Source organism: Callithrix jacchus, chromosome 2, assembly GCF_049354715.1.
Source record: "Callithrix jacchus isolate 240 chromosome 2, calJac240_pri, whole genome shotgun sequence".
NCBI classification, from domain to species: Eukaryota; Metazoa; Chordata; class Mammalia; order Primates; family Cebidae; genus Callithrix; species Callithrix jacchus.
Genome location: NC_133503.1, coordinates 69455818 through 69462729, shown reverse-complemented (window position 1 = coordinate 69462729; position 6912 = coordinate 69455818). Strand labels below are relative to the sequence as shown.

Genomic DNA, 6912 nt, shown 5'->3' with positions numbered 1-6912 from the left:
CTGGGCATGGTGGCGTGCGCCTGTAATTCCAGCTACTTGGGAGGCTGAGGCACGAGAATTGCTCGAACCCAGGAGGCGGAGGTTGCGGTGAGCAGAGATCGCGCCATTGCACTCCAGCCTGGGTAACAAGAGCGAAACTCAGTCTCAGAAAACAAAAAAACAAAACAAAACCAAAAAAAGACAAGGAGAATTCCAGCAGAGAACTGGAAACTATTGAAAAAAAAAGAAAGAATCGGCTCCGCTCCCTGCCTCCGTGCCGCAGCCCCCGCCGCCGCCACCGAGCCCGGCGCCACCGCCTCGGAGCAGAAGATGGCTGTGCCACCCACGTATGCCCATCTCGGCAAATCTGCCAGGGATGTCTTCACCAGGGGCTATGGATTTGGCTTAATGAAGCTTGATTTGAAAACAAAATCTGAGAATGGATCGGAATTTATAAGCTCAGGCTCATCCAACACTGAGACCACCAAAGTGACAGGTAGCCTGGAAACCAAGTACAGATGGACTGAGTACGGCCTGACGTTTACAGAGAAATGGAACATCGACAATACACCAGGCACCAGGCACCAGGCACCGAGATTACCTTGGAAGATTAGCTTGCACGTGGACTGAAGCCTGACTTTCCATTCATCCTTCTCACCTAATACTGGGGGGAAAAAATGCTAAAATCAAGACAGGGTACAAGCAGGAGCACATTAACCTGGGCTGTGACATGGATTTCGACATTGCTGGGCTTTCCATCTGGGGTGCTCTGGTGCTGGGTTATGAGGGCTGCCTGGCTGGCTACCAGATGAATTTTGAGACTGCAAAGTCTGGAGTGACCCAGAGCAACTTTGCGGTTGGCTACAAGACTGATGAATTCCAGCTTCATACTAATGTGAATGACGGGACAGAGTTTGGCGACTCCATTTACCAGAAGGTGAGCAAGAAGTTGGAGACCACTGTCAGTCTCACCTGGACAGCAGGAATCAGTAACAGGTGCTTCGGAATAGCAAGCAAGTATCAGATTGACCCTGACGCCTGCCTCTCGGCTAAAGTGAACAACTCCAGCCTGACAGGTTTAGGATACACTCAGACTCTAAAGCCAGGTATCAAACTGACACTGTCAGCTCTTCTGGATGGCAAGAACGTCAATGCTGGTGGCCACAAGCTTGGTCCAGGACTGGAATTTCAAGCATAAATGAATACTGTGCAATTGTTTAATTTTAAACTATTTTGCAGCATAGCTACCTTCAGAATTTAGTGTATCTTTTAATGTTGTATGTCTGGGATGCAAGTATCGCTAAATATGTTAGACCTCCAGGTTAAAGATGATTCAGCTTTAAGATGTTACCCTTTCGGAGGTACAGAAGAAACCCATTTCCGAAAAAGTCCTTTCAGTGGTAGACTTGGGGGGAACTTGGGAGCCCCTTTGAGATGCCAGGTTTCTTTTTTATCTAGAAATGGCTGCAAGTGGAAGCTGATAATATGTAGGCACTTTGTAAATTCATATTGAGTAAATGAATGAAATTGTGATTTCCTGAGAATCGGACCTTGGTTTCCCAACCCCAGTGTATGAGAGGCTCGCTGCTTGGTGGTGTGTACAAACTCACTTGAATGGGACTTTTTAAGATAGCTCTTCATGACCTTCCCACCCCAGTTCAGCGTCACCTCTTTTACACCAAAAGGTCTGTAGGGTGTGGTCACTGTTTCTTTTGTGCCATTTTGGGGTGGAGAGGGTGGATGTGATGAAGCCAATAATTCAGGACTTATTCCTTCTTGTGTTGTTTTTTTGCCCTTGCACCAGAGTATGAAATAGCTTCCAGGAGCTCCAGCTATAAGCTCGGAAGAGTCTGTGTGATTGTAATCACATGGTGACAACACTCAGACTCTAAATTGGACTTCTGTTGTATTCTCACCACTCAATTTGATTTTTTTAGCAGTTCAATGGGTACATTTTAGAGTCTTCCATTTTGTGTGGAATTAGATCCTCCCCTTCAAATGCTGTAATGAACATCCCTTAAATGAAACTTGAAAAAAACATTGAAACCTCAAAAAAAAAAAAAAAAAAAAACAAATGGAAATTCTAAAAATAAAAAAGGGGGTGATAAATTTGACAGAAGATGTGTAAGATCTGCATAGGTAAAACTCAAAACATTGCTGAGAGAAATTAAAGGAAATATAAATAGAGAAATACATTGCATTCATGAATTGGAAGATTCAATGTGGTTAAGATGTTGATTCTCCCCAAACTGCTCTATAAATTCAAGGCAAGACTTTTTTTTGTCGGGGGTAGAGATTCACAAGCTCGTTCTAAACTCTCTATGGAACAATCTAGAATAGTCAAACATTTTGAAAAGAAAAGAATAAGGTGGAGAATTTACACTGCCTTATTTCAAGACATTAATAAAGCTGCAATAGTCAAGACAGTATGGCATTGGTATAAACATCTACATCAATAAACAGAAGAATGATTCAAGAAACTGACCACAGCTGTTGATTTTTGGAAAAGGTATCAAGGCAATGAATGAAGAAAGGATATTCTTTCAGCAACTGATGCCAGAACGCTTGGTTAAACACATGCAAAAATCAAAATAAAAATTAAAAGAAATATTGACCTTATCTCACACCATATACAAACTTAAATGGTCTACGATCCTTGAAGCTAGGATTTATGATCCTTATAAAATAGACCTAAGAAATTAGGTGTATGGTCCTTGAAATGCATCACAGACCAAAATGTAAAAGTAAAACTATAAAATTTCAAGAAGAAAATCTTAGCAATCTTGGGTTTGGTAAAGATTTCTTAAATACGACAAAAACAATGACCTATACAAGAAAAATAATAAATTGTACTTCACTAAGCTTAAAATATTTACCCTTTAAAAGACACTATTCTGTTCAGCAGTTTCTTAAATATATACTTGTTATATGACTTAGCAATTCTCCTAGAAGGAAAGATGTGTTCACACGAAGACTTATGTGTGATTGCCAGTGACAGCATTAATTATAATAGTCAAAAATGAAACAATTCAAGAGTCCATCAAATGGTAAATTCAGAAGCAAAATATGGTATATCCACACAATGGAATACTACTCAACAATGAATTGAGTTATTGATAGATGCGACAAGATATAGATGAATCTCAGAAACATTATGCAAAGTGAAAGAAGCCAGACACAAAAGGATATATATCTTTTTAGAGACAAGGTCTCACTCTGTTGCCCAGGCTGAAGTGCAATAGCTCACAATAACCTTGAACTCCTGGGCTTAAGTGATCCTCCCATCTCGGCTTCCCAAATAGCTAGGACTACAGGCATGCCCCACCATGCCCGGCTAATTTTTCAAATTTTTTGTAAAGACAAAAATCTCACTATGTTGCCCAGGCTGGTCTCAAACTCCTGCCTCAAGTGATCCTCTTGCTTTGGCCTCCTGAGTCCCTGAAATGACAGGTGTGAGCCACCACACTTGGCCTGTATGTTTATATATATATGAAGTTTCTAGAAAAGGCAAAACTATAGATCTAATAAGAGTATCAGTGAGTGCCTGGGGCCCATGTTGAGAGTGAGGAATGACTATAAACAGGCACAGAGGAACTTTTGGAGGTGGGGAAATTGTTCTAAAATGGGATTGTAGTAATAAGTGAACAACCAAATTATTTACTAAAAATCATTGACCTGCACACTTACAATGGGTGATTCGTATGATGTGTAAATTAGACTTCAGTAAAATAGTTAAAAGTGGGAGGAAAAGACAGTGTTAAAAAATTAAAAGGCAAACCACAAACGTTTTGCAAAATGTTTATCCAACAAAGAACTTGTGTCTAGAATGGATTAAAACTATTACAGCTCAATAAGAAGAAAACAACCCAATTTGTTAAATGGGCAAAATATTTGTTCAGACACTTCACCATAGAAGATAAATCGTCAGATAAATGCATGAAAGGGCATCCAACAACATTCATCATTAGAGAAATGCCAATTAAATAACCACAATGAGATTCTACCACCTATCCACTAGAATGACTAATACTAAAAACATTGATTATATCAAGTGTTGGTGAGGATGTGGAGCAACTAGAATTCTCACACAAAAGTCATCCATGAGAGTTCATAATAACGTCATTGTTAGAGCTGACATCTGTGAAAATCCAGAGGCTCAACATCATCAGGCAGTGATAAGATTGCAGCATGCCATGCAAGAGAATACAACTCAGCAACAAAAAGGAAGGAACTGTTGATATAACAGCATGGGTGATGCATACTGATGCAACATATGGGTGAATCTCAAAATGATTATGCTGAGCTAAAAACAAGCCAGACCAAAAATAAATACCTACTGTATGATTCCATTTATATAAAATTCTAGAGAATGCAAATGAATGTATAGTGATAAAAAGTAGATCAGTTGTTGTCTAGGGAGAGAGGACAGGGAGGGACAAATTAAGGACATGAAGAAACTTATTCATTATGGCAGTGGTTTCACAGGTGAATGCATATGTCAAATCTCATCAAAGTGCATACTTTAAATATGTGCAGTTTTTGTCCATCAATTATGATTTAATAAAGCTGTATAAAATGGAAAACATAACATTAAACACAATAACTAGGTGTTATTATGTTTAATAACATTAAAAGTTTTAATGTTTAATGTTTTAATACACTAAAGTTTTAACATTTAATGTTTTAATAATCTTAAAAGTAAGAACTAGGCTAGGTGCAGTGGCTCACTCCTGTAATCCTAGCACTTTGGGAGGCCAAGGCAGGTGGATCACGAGGTCAAGAGATTGAGACCATCCTGGCCAACATGGTGAAACCCCATCTCTACTAAAACTACAAAAATTAGCTGGGCATGGTAGCACATGCCTGTAGTCCCAGCTACTCAAGAGGCTGAGGTAGGAGAATTGCTTGAACCTGGGAGGTGGAGGTTGCACTGCACTCTAGCCTGGCGATAGATCGAGACTCCATCTCAAAAACACAGTAAGAACTAAATAATGGGTTTAGAAACCATGAAGTTCCCTTGTAGGACAGATCAGAAAGAAATATCTTAGATTGCATCAGAAAATACAGAATGGAAAATACATAAAATAATTAGAAATAGGCCAGGCATAGTGGTTCATGCCTGTAACCCCAGTGCTTTGGGAGGCCCAGGTGGGAGGATCACTTGAGGCAAGGAGTTCAAGACCAACCAGCATGAGCAACATAGTGAGACCTCATCTCTACAAAAAGTCAAAAACTTGGCCAGGTACATGGTGTTGTGTACCTACAATCCCAGCTACTAGGAGGCTGAGGTGGAAGGATCCCTCAAGCCCAGAAGTTCGAGGCTGCATTGAGCTCTAATTGTGACATTGCATTCCAGCCTAGGTGACAGAGTGACATCCTGCCCTCCTCCCCCAGAAAAAGAAGAAGAACAATGAGTCTGGTAAAAGGGCTAACATGATATGTAATTGGAATCCAGGAAGGGAAGGAAAGAGAAGACAGGAGAGGAAGAGAAGACATGATAAAAATATTAGAAAAGTCAGGGGCTAAGAATTTTCCTAAAAGCATATATAAGATAACATGTGTCAGGCACAGTGGCTCACACCTGTAATCCTAGCCCTTTGAGAGGCCAAGGTGAGCTGATTGCCTGAGCTCAGGAGTTCAAGACTAGCCTAGGCAACATGGCAGAACGTCGTCTCTACTAAAATAAAATACAAAAAATTAGCCAGGTGTGGTGGTGCACACCTGTAATCCCAGCTACTCTAGAGGCTGAGGCACGAGAATCACTTGAACCAGGGAGGTGAAGGTTGCAGTGAGCTAAGATTGTGCCACTGCACTCCAGCCTGAGCAAAAGAGCAAGACTCTTGTCTCAAAAAATAAGAAGATAACATGCCACAAATTCAAGCAGAGCTAGAAAACCACACCTAGACGTGTCAATTTAAAACTACTGAAAATCAAAGACAAAGGGAAAATCTAAAAGCAACCAGAGATAAAATGCCAATTGCTTCCAAAAGACAGCAATAAAACTGATAATTGATTTCTCAACAGAAGTAATGAGATCAAGAAAACATTGGACTAGATAGCTTGAAAACACTGGAAGAATAGAACTTCCAAACTTAAATTTTACTGAAAATATTCTTCAAATAATAAAAAGATACTTCCAGCAAGCAGAACCCGAGATCATTTATTACTAACAGATGCATACTGAAACCAATACAAGGAGGACTTTTTCAGGCAGAAAGAAAATAACCTCAGTTGGAAATATCAAGTTGCAAGAAGGAAAGAAAAAAAACAAAAATGTTAATATCAGGATAAATAAAATTATTATTGACTATATAAAAAAATAAAAATGTATTTTAGGGTTTAAAATGCAATGAAAATACAAAATGACAACAGCATAAAGAGTGGGAGATGAATAAATAAAATGAAGTGTTCTAAGGTTCTCATGACTCTGGGAAGTTATACAATTATTAATTTACACTCAACTTGAGTAAGTCAAATGAAATTTTAGACTGATTGCCAAAGCTAATAAGCTAACAGGCAAAGAAAACGGAATAAAATATGTATTTGATTGATACAAAAGAAGGCAAGGGATAGATGGGACAAATAGAAACCAGCCATAAGGTGGTAGATTTAGACACAAATATAGAGGGAATTACACTAAATGTAAATGAACTAGATATTCCAATTAAAGAACAGGTATTGTTAAATTTGATTTTTAAAATTCTATATGTTTTTTACAAGAAATAAACTTCAAATATAAAAAGGTGAACATAAAAAGGATTTACTGAGAAACTATTAAAAACAGCAAAAAGTTGAGGTAGTAACATTATGATCAGATAAAGTGGGCTTCAAAGCAAAATACTTAGATGTAATGAGAGACATCTCTTAATAATAAAGGTTAAGGCCAATAGGAAAATATAATAATGCTTTGTATATTTTATATTTCTAATAACA

At 38.6% G+C, this 6912-nt stretch overlaps 1 pseudogene; it reads left to right on the top strand.

Moving 5' to 3' along the window:
• Positions 1–277: 277 nt before the first annotated feature.
• LOC100409684 (non-selective voltage-gated ion channel VDAC1 pseudogene) lies at positions 278–1512 on the top strand (annotated as a pseudogene).
• Positions 1513–6912: the final 5400 nt, after the last annotated feature.